The sequence below is a fragment of the Mobula birostris genome, chromosome 1 (assembly GCF_030028105.1).
Source record: "Mobula birostris isolate sMobBir1 chromosome 1, sMobBir1.hap1, whole genome shotgun sequence".
In the NCBI taxonomy this organism is placed as follows: domain Eukaryota; kingdom Metazoa; phylum Chordata; class Chondrichthyes; order Myliobatiformes; family Myliobatidae; genus Mobula; species Mobula birostris.
In genome coordinates this window covers 138,354,306-138,368,909 of record NC_092370.1, presented here as the reverse complement: position 1 = coordinate 138,368,909, position 14,604 = coordinate 138,354,306, and positions in this window count along the sequence as shown.

The window sequence follows — 14,604 nt, the reverse complement described above, 5'->3', positions numbered from 1 at the left end:
AAGCCTTTCCCTTGGGTGGGTATGGGTGGGTATGGGTGGAAGGCAGCAGAGGTTTAAAATCAGAGTTTTCCTTCTGATCAGCCCCACCTGCCCAGCATTGCACATAATAATAATGATAATGTTTTCATTTGAGCATGTGTGTATGTCCAGAGGATAAAATCCAGATTTGGCATACCTGATACAATAATACAATATAATTTTAAAAGAACATTGCAAATACTGTTTTGAAAGATTCTGCTTTTCAGATTTATTAATCACATGTGTCACAAGTGACGATATTGAAGTTGTTTTGTCTGAGCAGACGGACCTGAACTCCAAAAGCAGTTAATTGTATGCAAGGAGTTTTGGAAACCACCCAGGCAATATGATGTGATACAATTAAAAGCCTTCTTCCAGAGTGATTAGTTATTTTTTTTTTCTCTTCTCCTTTAGTCTGTTCAGAGATTGGCTCTGGACCTATATTCTCTGGAGTTCAGAAGAACGAGAGGGAAACTCATTTAAACCTATCAAATATTGAAAGGCCTGGATAGAGAGGATGTGGAGAGAATGTTTCCTATAGTGGCAGAGCCTAGGACTAGAGGGCACAGCCTCAGAGTACAAGCATGTTCCTTTCGAACAGAGATAAGAAATAAGTTCTTTAGCCACAGGCTGGTGATAACATCCAGTGATGAGATGCCAAACAATCTCGCTGGACTGCTGGCCTGATATCTGACCATATACACATTGCTGGCCTTCAAACACGGAGTGGAGAGTGAGACTCCGGCCTGTTCTCTAATTTCCCAGACATTCCTGTCCCTAAACTCTAATATGACACCTAACTCCCCTGTCTGTCGTCCAAACCATCTTTACAAATCTAAAAAAAGCAAAAAAGCAACAAAAACTGAGTTGCAACCTCAACTTGATTATGCAGCTTGGTGCTATTTCGTTGGCTTTTGATTGTATTGCAGAGTGAAGACAACAAGTGGAATGCAACAAACTAAGGCTGTTGATCAGTTTATGGGTTCATTATTTAAAGTTGTCTAATAAGCCTGAGGGATTCTATCATTCAACAGTAGAGCAAAGATTGTGCCAGCAAAGGGACTTCTCCAGCAGGACTGTGGTCTTCAGATACTGGATTTAGTTCTGCAGCCATTTTAATGCTCTCAGCGAACCAAGAAAGGTGAACACACCCACATAGTCACCCACTTCAGAGGTTATCATTAGCTTTCTTTTGTCATCCTCACAATGCCAAGAGACTTTGTTACTACGGATGAGGTTGAAAAACATGTAAAACATTTGGACAGTCAGTTAAGGGGCTAAGGACTACAGGAAGCCTGAAGAGGAGATGAGGCCTGAGGTAGATTAGCTAGGATAAGACTAATGGGGCTGAATAGTCTAATCCTGCTCTTGTTTGTTTTTTAAGGTTCTTTTCTCCTTAAACCTGCAAACCTATTTTAATGTTGCTTTAACTGAGTGACTGACATATCAAAATTTGTAAACTGCCTCCCTCAGAGGAATTACTTGACAATTCTGACAATTCTGGTTAAATATTTGTCAATCAATGGCTCACAGGTGGCTTCTAACAATGACATATCATCACTGCTGATTCATTTTATTATTCATCGGATCTTAAAAGCCATCTGCTCACACAATGTAAAATTAAGATTGCTAAGGGGAATCAAATGATTAAAGAATCACATGAGACAGACTCAGGTACATTACAAATGTCAAAGGTTTATTGTTAACACCAACGTTTGTGTGAGTGCCCCAGACAAACTTTCTGAAGAACAAAGGAATATCATATTTTTTAATATATATACATACATAAACATATAAAATATAATATGCAGAAAAATAATATTAACAATTGACTCTATACATTGAATGACCCAACCAGATATCTAATGAGGTACACAAGAATGGCTGAACCATCTAATAGGCAGATAATAGATAGGTCCGTGTCATCCTAATCCTATGATTTTTGTTTTCTAAGCAGGGAGCAAATTCAGAAATCAGAAGGGTCTTGGGAGTTTTTGTGCGGCATTCCCTAAAGGTTAACTTGCAGGTTGACTCAGTGATGAGGAAGGCGAATGCAATGTTGGCATTCATTTCAAGAAGAGTAGAATATAAAAGCAAGGATGTAATGATGAAGCTTAATAAGGCATTGGTCAGATTGCGCTTGGTGTATTGTGAGCAGTTTTATGACCCTTATCTGAGGCTATGTCCACACTAAACCCGATAATTTTGAAAATGCCGGTTTCGAGTAAAAATGACAGGCGTCCACACTAGACGTTTTTCAAAATATCGCTGTCCACATTAAAACAGATATTTGGGTGAATCTACTCCTACTGGGCATGTGCAGACACATCTACAGAAAACAAGCGAAGAGGAAACGGTATAATATTTATGTTTCTGCGGCGGCATTGTGCTATTTCTATTGATCAAAAATTAGAGTACCAACAACAACAGCGAAAGAAAGTTTTCAACAATGTTTTCGAGGAATACAAAGACAAGCTCCGCTGGAAAAAGCTGTCTGGACTTCTTCGTTTAGACGGACAATGAAGTCGAGCTGTTTCTGCGAGTTACAAATGACTACAAAGTCAGCAAAGCAGTGGAGATGTTTAATTCCAAACAAGCTATTAACATAGACAATGACGTAAACATCACACACATGAAGCCGTCCTCTACCCAAGATCAACAAGAGAGTGGAATCTTCTGCTGCCAGACCTGTGCAGTATTTCTGACATTAATATTTTTAAAGATAGACTCAATCAAATCAATTTAGGGGATCTATTCAAAAAAGCTCACTTTACAATTTAACTCTCACACCGTTCACACCAACTGCATGTTATAACAGCCATCCGGCAGCACTTGTGCAGTACCAAGCAGAAGCAGAAAAAGGATTGTTGTTGTGGTGTTGTCATGACAGCATTTTTAAATATCCCCATTTACCCCATCCCCACTACAATGTGCAACAATCATTATCAAATTTACACATTCTGGAGAGTGTTTTAGAAAAGCTCCCTTTTCGGGGGATGAAAAAGCCATTTCAATGTGCACGGAGGGTCAAAACGAAGAGAAAAAGCTTCATTTTCAAAATTATCCTGCATAGTGTGGACATAGCCTAAGAAAGATTGTGCTGGCATTGGAGAGGGTCCAGAGGAGATCCTGGGAATGTAAGGGTTAATATATGATGAGGATTTGAAGAGCGAGGGGGGGATCTCATCGAAACCGTCCTAGACAGAGTGGATGTGCAGAGGACATTTCCCGGAGTGAAGGATTCTTGGAACAAAGAGCACAGTATCAGAATGAAAGGAGGTCCCTTTAGAACCAAGATGAAGAGATTTCACCAGAGGGAGTCTCCATTGCCACAGATGGCTGTGGAGAACAAGTCATTGGATAATACTACGTTTAAAGTGGAAATTGACAGGTTCTTGATTAGGAAGGGTGTCAAAGGTTACAGGAAGAAGGCAGGAAAATGAGGTTGAGACAGATAATAAATCAACCATGATGGAATGGCAGAGCAGACCCGATGGGCCAAATGGCCTAATTCTGCTCCAATGTCTTATGCTCTTGCGATGTTTACCCAACACACTGTTCAAAGCCTCTGAGCTAGAACAATAATTTTTTTTTTATTCAGTGAATGTTATATCCAACTTGAATTGCCTCAAAAGCCCAATTACTCAGTTTGGTGCCTGAGACTACAGAAATGAAATGTGGTCAAGTGCCTCATACTGGTTAGTTCTTTTGGTGATATAATACACAAATATTCACCGTTTTGTAAATTATCTGTTTCTGCATTTCTGCCTATCTACTGCTGTGATACTGCTTTGTCCTGACAACTTCAAACAAAAGCCATTCTTAACAGCAAATGTAAAGCTGGTTCATTAATGTTCAAAGTTCAAAGTACATTTATTATCAAAGTATGTATACATTATACAACCTTGAGATTCATCTCGTTACAGGCAGCCACGAAACAAAGAAACCCGAAAGAACCCATTAAAAAAAAGACCTACAAACACCCAATGAACAGAGACAGAACGAACACAAATCATGCAAACAGTGAAAGCAAGCACACAGCACTCAGTCCAAAAGTGAGTCCATAGACACGCAGCTGAAGCAGGCCCAGAGCCTCAGCCTCAGTTCATCACACAGCGGAGGAAAAGGTCACAGATCCGTAGACACGAAGCTCGGAATAGCTGGAGAAGGCCCACAGCCCCAGCCTTAGTGCAGCAAAGAGCTGAATTGGGACTGTGTGCAAAAAGCAGAGCTCTTTCACTAGGTCTAGGTTACTTTAAAAGTATGAATGAAGTATAAATTAATTAACTATGCCAAATAAATATTTATTATATCTATTAATGCTGTACATTTCTGAAAAGAACTTATTGTATACCTTCGAAAGAAAAGAATTGTGTGCTTCATCTCCTAGGTGGCAAGATGGAGATACATCTCTACCAAAGGAGATCCTTTCCTCCGCTAGCCTGCAGGACACCCTTAGGCAAGGTGTAGCACCTGCTTAGCCCCCTATCAGGGTAACGTGATGCCATAGGAGTAGGAGGTGGATGTTTGTATGAACACCTAGTGCATATCACAAGTCCTGGTTGCGTGGCCACTGACTCCAAGCAGACAATCTCTGAAGAGTATTGGTCACCCATCTTGTAAAGACACTGCCCAGAAGAAGGCAATGGCAAACCACATCTGCAGAAAAATTCACCAAGAACAATCAGGGTCATGAAAAGACCCATGATCACTCACAATATACAATACAGCACATAACAAGCAAAGAAATTTATCTCTAATAAAGAGCTATGCTGGTAAAGATTTGGCTGAATGAAAGGGGACATATTTTGCATCAGGAAATGAATGTCATTATGTTTTGAAGAATTTTGTTGATTCTAAATACTTTTACTTCTGTAAAAGTCTCCCAAATATTATAAACAGCAGTGCCACATGTAGAATATGTTTATCTGCAGTCAGGATTTCAATATTACTCCTTTGAGAAAAGATGGTCCTTGTTTTTCACGGAAGCAACACAGGTTCTTTGGCCAGTTTCCTTACATGTGATCAAAAACAACTTTAATAACACAGAAGAACATCATCCTGAATATTTTAAAACAATTTTTCACTAATTTTTACGAACTGAAAATAAACCACTGGATTCAAGAAAATGTGATTAATACATTGGAAACATAAAGCAGAATTCAGAAAAAGAGAGGAGTGGGATAAACTTCACAGCTGTTTTATGGACTGAGTGGACTTTTTGGTGATCTTATCAGTACCTGCAACTGTTAAATAGGTATACAAAATTATGAGAGGCATAGACAGGGTTAATGCAAGCAGGATTCTTTCCCGCTGTGGGTGGATGTAACTCGAGGTCATAGATTAAGGGTGAAAGGTGAAATGTCTAAGGGGAGGGAGACTGAGATGGATCTTCTTCACTCAGAGGGTGGTGCAAATGTGGAACGAGCTGCTGATGGAAGTGATGGATGCAGTTTCAATTTTAACATCTAAGAGAAGCTTGGTGGGGTATACAGCTCTATAGTGCAGGTGTGGGTCAAAGGGACGAGGTAGGATAACAGTTCAGCATGGTCTCTTTCTGTGTAGTTGTGCTCCTTGACTCTGTGACTATTAATCACTCCTACTCCTTAACTGCACTGAGACCAAAGGTGCAATGTAATTCAGTGTGCAATACCGAAAGCTAGAATTGCCTCATGTTTTTATGCTCTCAGACATGACTTGAAGCAGAAGAGGGAAAGCAGCCTTATAGCATCTCTTACACAGCACTGGCAAAAACAATCTCTTATATTTAAAGGGTCAAATGTTCACTTATTATCAAACTATGCATCCATATACAACTTTGAAATGTGTGTTTCTCCAGATAGCCAGGATACAAAGAAATAACATGAAAGTTATTCAGAGAGAAAGATCAAACCTACCCCACCCTCCTGTACAGAAAAGAACGGTATCCCGATCATCAACCCCCCCCATCCCCCTCCCCCACACAAAACTAAACAGGAACATCGACCCACCCCCAAAAAACAACCCCTTTCCCGCACAAAAAGCTGACAGAACATCAACCCCTAAACACCCTCTCCTTGCACAATAAAACAGAAAAGGAACAGACGATTAAAAAAAACGCAGAATATAAAAACCATCGGTCTGAAAAAGTCCACAGTCCATAAACATAATAGTCCAATCCATAATGCAGACTATGATACCATCCTCTGAAATCATCAACATTCATCAAAAGAGATAGACGCTACACGAGGCCAACCTGCCTGCCACAGCAGGCCACACAGCAATAAACTGTGTGGTACTTTCGTATTTTTGTTGTTGTTTGAAAATGAAAGGCAGCGAATGCAAGACAGTCACCTCATTCAAGGAAATTCAATCGGGATGAATTATTATGAGGAAGGACAAATACATTCAAGCCCCTGTAATGGTGCAGCAATTTGCCTTTTCAAAGATAGTACAAGATGTTACAGGAGCCTCAGAACTCACACCACTAGGTTCAGGAACAGTTATTATCTATCAACAATCTGGCTCTTGGATCAAAGGGGATAACTTCACTCAGCATCACCCACCCCATCATTGAAATATTCTCACAACCAATAGACTCACTTTCAAGGACTCTTCATTTCATCTTCTAGGTATTTATTGCTTATTTATTTATTATTATTATTTCTTCTTTTTGTACTTGCACAGTTTGCTGTCTGCTGCACTCTGGTTGAATGCCTTAGTTGGGCGATCTTTCATTGATTCCGTTATGGTTATTCTACAGATTTTTTGAGTATGCCCACAAGAAAATGAATATCAGGGTTTTATATGGTGACATACATGTACTTTGAAAATTAAGCGTACTTTTGACCGTCTCAGAGACAGGCACTATGCCCCACCGTATCCATATCACAGTTTTTTGCCCATCTATACTAATCTCACTTACCTGCTTTCTTGCAAACTCCTGAGTAATTCACGGCACTTTGGAATATGCGCTTTTGACTGTGGTAGTATCACTGAGAATCTTATTGGAGTCAAATTCTTCATCTGTTCCTGTTTAGTAATTTGATAAACTGTGGGCTTCATGGTTCAGCTTTCATTAGGTAATAGGATTGCTACCAACTCTGGGGGAAAATAAACTTGTAAGCATGACATTTCCCTTCCTTATGGAAGTTATCTGAAGCACTGTTTGAAAACAGAGCCAAACAAAATCCACTCTGTTCTGATAATACCTTTGCACTCTTCTGAGATGGAATAAATTAAAAATGCAATTTGTGGAATTGTTACTGAGATGCATTAGACAAAGTTATGTTAAAAAAAAGAATGGAGCGAACATCAATTTAGTAATGAAACCAAGGAGTGCAGAAAGATAAAAGCATTTTCCGTTAACTGACTATATTTTAGGACTGTTTTGACAAGGAAGGTATTCAAGCTTGAATGTGGCAGCAGGTAATTTGGGATGTACCTTCAATGTTTACGGGCTTTAGCCTTTTCTGAGTGCAATTGCTCCATGTACATCCTAAATTTGTCAACGTCCTTCAATAACTCATTGTCAAAGTGCTAATTTTGCTCTTCAGAGTGCCAATTTCTGGGCAGTTAGCACGGAAAAAGAAAAAAGGTCAAAATCAATTTCATTGCCATATGCACAAGTGCATGCATGCGCAGGTGCAATGAAAAGCTGACTTGCAACAGCATCTCAGGCACACAGATCTCGGTACATAACATTCATAAAAGAGAACATACAATATTAACAATTCATACAAATCTATACAAGAAAGTACATAATTAAAACAAAAAAAAACAAAGTTTATTGTAGTGCGAAGTTCAAGGTTGTGCAGGGCAATTCAAGAACCAGATGATTGAAGGGAAGTAGCTGTTCTTGAACCTGGTGGTGTAGGTCTTCAGGCTTCTGGACCTTGTACCTGATGGTAGACATAAATAACATTTGTGTTTAAGACCTCTGGTCATTCTAATGTTCTTGACAGTTATTGAAATTTCAAAAGTAGTTACTGTTGTAATGCAGTGGCCAAGTTACCCACTTTATGATATGAATCAGAATCATGTTTTAATATTACAAGGCATACGTCATGAAATTTGTTGTTTTGTAGCAGCCATACATCGCCATATATATTAGAAGACAGAGATGGAGAAGATGGCGGCGTGATGGCAGTGCGCATGGCCACTTCGGTGGTAATGTCTGTTATCTGTCAAGTAGGGGACTGTGCACAATCCTGATTTGATGGAGACAGATGTTAGAGTGCGGAGGAACATCTGGAAAACTTCTGAAATGCCCGCTTCACTGCCGCTGCTACTGTGTGGTAACCGGAATCTCCAGAGCAGAAGGCCCCGAAATCCTCAGCTTTGCGTGTTTCAGCAGCCGGGGCTAGGTCGAAGGCGCTCGGCAGAGGATGACACTCGGGAGGCTGTATCGGAGAGGCTGGTTGGAGGCTCGAGTTTTTCAGACGGTTGGACTCAGTGTTGGCTGTGGTCGGCTGCTTCCAAGGCATCGGCAAGTTGACGGTGCCTGGAGGTTTATGGCAGAGAGTTTCTCCCTTTTGCCGCCGCTATCGGGGACTCGGGAGTCGATCGACTCCGGGACTTTTGAGACTTTATTTACCGTGCCCATGGTTTGTTCTTCATCAAATTATGGTATTGCTTTGCACTGCTGTAACTATATGTTATAATTATGTGGTTCTGTCAGTGTTAGTCTTTGGTTTGTCCTGTTTTCTGTGATATAACTCCGGAGAAACATTGTATCATTTCTTAATGCATGTATGCATTTCTAAATGGCAATAAAAGAGGACTGAGTGTTCTCATAATCTAATCTAATAATAATAAACCCCATAAATTACAATTAGAAGTATACAAAAAGATAAATTAAATAAGTAGTGCAGAAAGAGAAATGAACAGTGAGGTAGTGCTCATGGGTTCATTGTCCATTCAGAAATATGATGGCGGAGGAGAAGAAGCCATTCCTGAAAGATTGAGTGTGTGTCTTTAGGCTCCTGTGGGCTCTTTGATTGGTAGCCATGAGAAGGGGGCATGCCCTGGGTGATGAGGGTCCTTAAAGATAAATGCCACCTTTTTGAGATATTGCACATTGAAGATATCCTTGATGCAGGACAGGCTAGTGTCCATGATGGAGCTGGATGAGTTTAGTGCAGTGGCTCCTCCGTACCAGACGGTGATGTGACCAGTTAGAATGCACTCCACAGTACATCTGTAGAGATTTGCGAGAGACTTTGGCTACATAAAAAGAATCCTGAAACTCCTCATAAAATATAGCAACACACATCAAAGTTGCTGGTGAACACAGCAGGCCAGGCAGCATCTGTAGGAAGAGGTACAGTCGACGTTTCGGGCCGAGACCCTTCGTCAGGACTAACTGAAAGAAGAGCTAGCAAGAGATTTGAAAGTGGGAGGGGGAGATCCAAAATGATAGGAGAAGACAGGAGGGGGAGGGATGGAGCCAAGAGCCGGATAGTTGATTGACAAAAGGGATATGAGAGGATCATGGGACAGGAAGCCTAAGGAGAAACAAAAGGGGGAGGGGGGAAACCAGAGGATGGGCAAGGGGTATAGTGAGGGAGACAGAGGGAGAAAAAGAATGTGTGTATATAAATAAATAACGGATGGGGTACAAGGGGGAGGTGGGGCATTAGTGGAAGTTTGAGAAGTCAATGTTCATGCCATTAGGTTGGAGGCTACCCAGACGGAATATAATGTGTTGTTCCTCCAACCTGAATGTGGCTTCATCTTGACAGTAGAGGAGGCCGTGGATAGACATATCAGAATGGAAATGGGACGTGGAATTAAAATGTGTGGCCACTGGGAGATCCTGCTTTCTCTGGCGGACAGAGTGTAGGTGTTCAGCGAAACGATCTCCCAGTCTGCGTCGGGTCTCGCCAATATATAGAAGGCAACATCGGGAGCACCAGACGCAGTATATCACCCCAGCCGACTCACAGGTGAAGTGTCGCCTCACCTGGAAGGACTGTCTGGGGCCCTGAATGGTAGTGATCGCTCCCTACGCGACTTCTTTGTCCATTTGTCCCCCCCATCCCTCCCCACCGATCTCCCTCCTGGGACTTATCCTTATAAGCGGAACAAATGCTACACATGCCCTTACACTTCCACTCTCACAACCATTCAGGGCCCCAGACAGTCTTTCCAGGTGAGGCAATACTTCACCTGTGAGTCGGCAGGGGTGATATACTGTGTTCGATGCTCCCGATGTGGCCTTCTATATATTGACGAGACCTGACGCAGACTGGGAGATCTTTTCGCTGAACACCTACGCTCTGTCCGCCAGAGAAAGCAGGATCTCCCAGTGGCCACACATTTTAATTCCATGTCCCTTCCCATTCTGACATGTCTATCCACGGCCTCCTCTGCTTTAATGATGAAGCCACACTCAGGTTGGAGGAACAACACCTTATATTCCGTCTGGGTAGCCTCCAACCTGATGGCATGAGCATTGACTTCTCAAACTTCCGTTAATGCCCCACCTCCCCCTCGTACCCCATCTGTTATTTATTTATATACACACATTCTTTTTCTCTCTCTGTCCCTCTCACTATACCCCTTGTCCATCCTCTGTTTCTCCCCCCTCCCCCTTTTCCTTCTCCCTAGGCCTCCTGTCCCATGATCCTCTCATATCCCCTTTGCCAATCAACTATCCAGCTCTTGGTTCCATCCCTCCCCCTCCTGTCTTCTCCTATCATTTCAGATCTCCCCCTCCCCCTCCCACTTTCAAATCTCTTGCTAGCTCTCCCTTCAGTTAGTCCTGACGAAGGGTCTCAGCCCAAAACGTTGACTGTACCTCTTCCTAGAGATGCTGCCTGGCCTGCTGCATTCACCAGCAGCTTTTATGTGTGTTGCTTGAAATTCCAGCATCTGCAGATTTCCTCGTGTTTGTGGTAATAAAATATAGCGACTGCTGTGCCTTTATTTGTAATTACATCAATATGTGGGCTCAGGGTAGATCTCCAGAGATGTTGACACCAAGGAACTTGAAACTGTTCGCCCTTTCCACTTCTGATCCCTCTATAAAGACTGCTGTGTTTTCCCTCAAAGTCCCTTTCCTGAAATCCACAATCAATTCCTTGGTCTTACCAATGCTGAGTGCAAGGTTGTTGTGCAACAGCAAAGCATCAGTGTAAGGTTAATCAGGTGTTCTGTTTCCATGCTTTTAATTCAGGACCAACAATCTCCCAGGACATTAGAAATAATATTAATTATGCAAAATGAAGTAAATGGGATGATCTATACCTGCCCTTGGTATAATGGCTCACTTAAAAACCTCATTTCGCAAAGGGTGGTGTTGCACCATACACCAATCCCTTGGCAGTCAGGGATTTTGTTACAATGCCTTGAAATGGGCCTGGAAGCTATGTCTTTCACTTCAGACAGAATGGAGTTACAAATGAGCCTTACAACCATTAAATACAATGGATAAGCTCCATTGATGAATATTTCTCAAGGCATTCAACAGGGAGGGCAGGAATATGTTTTTATTTTTAAAATTTTCAGAGATACAGCACTGTAACAGGCTCTTTGGGCCCGCTGAGTCGATGCTGCCCATTTATCCCATGTGACCAATTAACCTACCTATCTGTCTGCCTTTGAAAAATGGGAGGAAAGCAGAGCACCTGGAGGAAACCCACGTGGTCATGGGAAGAATGTACAAACTTATTGGTTTATTTAAGATACAGTGAATTCCGGACACAGAAGGACCAGTACATTTTGGCTCAGTTAAACAGCTGTCCTAATTAACCAAAGTTTCATGAAAATAGTTAAAAATGTATAAAAAAGATAAACTACCATTTAACTGAGTAAAAAATATGTACTTAACTGAAATACAGAACAAATTAGAAACCTACCAATATTACTGCAGTATTGCAAAACTGTGTATCAATTCCTAATCATTATCGACGAAGGAATACATCCAGTGTACACTATGTGTTCTTTTGGTTGACTGTAAATGAACAAAATCAGCACAGATACCTGGTGCAGATAGTGAAGTAACTTCATCTAATGCCTTCAACGACTCCAACTTCCAAATCTTCGTTTTCATTGCAACATTCAAGATAACTGTCAATATCTTCAAATTATTTGCAGTTCCAAACTGGTTAAAGTAGTGAAACAGTTTAATTTTCATTCCCTTCTGTTTCTCACATCTCCAAGTCTGAATACTTCAAAACGCAGTGAGCTGAATAGTTCCAAATTTTCTTAAAGCTTATTTCTCTCCAACGATCAGTGACAAGAACCACTGTTTTTGGAACACAGGCTCACACAACTGACACTGTTCGCTGTAAGCACCAGTGTAGAGTCAACAGCAGCACAACTCCACGTGACTGACACGAATCTGAAACTTTGCATCAACAGTGCCCTGTCCCAATTAAGCGGCATAGTGCCCTAAATAAACAAAGAGAGTCCTGACTATTTTCTCAATTCATTTTTGTTCTTTAAGAGTTGTCTCAGATAAGTGGCTTCCCCGATTAATTGATAGCCAATTAACCAGAATCCCCTGTATTTATTTATCAAATATGAGTATATGTGTCAAGGCTTGAATTTACTGCATATTCCCAATTGTCTTCGAACAATTTTAGACTTTTTCTTAACAGTGACTCTGAGCAGACATTGTGGTGACTGTCTCCAGCAAAGATCTCTCTGGTTCAGGGATACTGAGATAAGTATTGATAAAATCTGATTTACGATAAAGGGAAGGAGTTTATGGATATTTTGTTTCAGATGTTAGTCACAACCGTAGAGAACAAATAGACAGAATGTGATTGGTTGTTGTGGTCCATGAATAAGGACATAAAAACAATCATTGTACATAGAATGAACAATACTATATATACTCAGTGGCCTCTTTATTAGGTAAATCTATGCACCTGCTTGTTAATGCAAACGTTTAATCAGCCTATCTTATGACAACAATTCAGTGCATAAAAGCATGCAGACATGGTCTAGAGGCTCAGTTACTGTTCAGACCAAAAAATTCAGAATGATGAAGAATTGTGATCTAAACAACTTAGACTGTGGAATGGTTGTTGGTGGATGAGTATTTCTGAAATTGTTGATCTCTTGGGATTTTTGCACACAACATTCTTCAGATTTTACAAAGAGTGGTGCAAAAGCAAAAAAAAACTTCCAGTGAGTGGCAGTTCTATGGGTGAAAATGCTTTGCTAATGAGAGTGGTGACAGAGGAATGACCAGAACTGGTTCAAGCTGACAGAAAGTTGACAGTAACTCAATTAACCATGTTTTACAACAGTAGTGTGCAGAAAAGCATCTCTGGATGCACAACATGTCAAAGCTTGAAATTGATGGGCTACAGCAGCAGAAGACCATAATCATACACCCAGCGGCCACTTTACCCCCTGTACCTAGTAAAGTGGCCACTGAGAGTAGCATGCTACCTTCCAGTAACAAGATAAAGGACTTCATGAAGAGAGACAGTGGCTAGACAGAGACTAGATTGGAGATCTAGTCAGTGCTAGGTGCTGCAAATGAAATTATAGAATGGGATATGTGGTAAACCATGTATATACGTTGTAACTCGGTTACCTGTCCGGACACACACCTCCGCTGACTGCCCCTGTGGCTCCTCCCACAGAGTCCTGTATAAAGGTGTTCGCCTTGCCCCTCCCCCTCAGTCCGGGGGCAGACACTCACTGTGGAGGTCGTATTGTACAGCGAATAAAAGCCTTTCAGTATTTTATCAGACCTCAGTCTTTTGGAGTAATTGAAGGTGCTTCAATTTTATTCGCTGTACATTTTAAAACATGGAACAGGCCCTGAGACCAGACAAATTAGACCTCGATCTGCAAATGCCTGACGCTGGAAATGCTTTCGAACTCTGGCTGGCCTGCTTCGAAGCGTATCTAGAGGAGATTAAAGTGACCGACCCCGTAGCGAAGCGCAGAGTTCTACTCTCCAGGGTCAGTCCACGGTTTATTCGCTGATCAGAGACCAGCCGAACTACGATGGCGCGATGAACGCACTCAAAAGACAATACCTGCGGCCGATAAACAGTGTCTATGCTCGGCATCGCTTAGCGACATGGCAACAACGGTCCGGGGAATCGAGTGCTGAGTTTGTCCAGGCGCTACGGACGCTCGTGCGAGCCTGCAATTGCCAGGAGCTGACGGCGGCTCAGCATGCAGAACTCCTAGTGAGAGACGCCTTCATCACGGGGACCAGGTCAGTGTACGTGCGCCAGCGGCTGCTGGAAAAAGCCGATCTTACCGTAAGTTCGGCGATTGAGCTGGCTGATACGTTGGAGGCCGCTCTGCATAACTCCGAGGCTCTCCAGGCACGCGATCCCCCAATGGCCTCGTGGGTGCCGCAGACCCCGCAACCCGCCGGCGAATCGACCTCGGCTGCCGCCAGTCGTGAGTCCGCAAAATGCTACTTCTGCGGACTGGAGAAGCACCCCCGGAAACGCTGTCCGGTCCAAGCTACCTGCTCCAGCTGCGGAAAGAAGGGCCACTTCGCCAAGGTCTGTAAGTCAAAACCGGGAGCGGGATCGAGCAGCACAGCGTGCGAGACATGGGGGTCGCCATCTTCCCTGCACACTGCCACCACGTGCGAGACATGGGGGCCGCCATGTTCCCTGC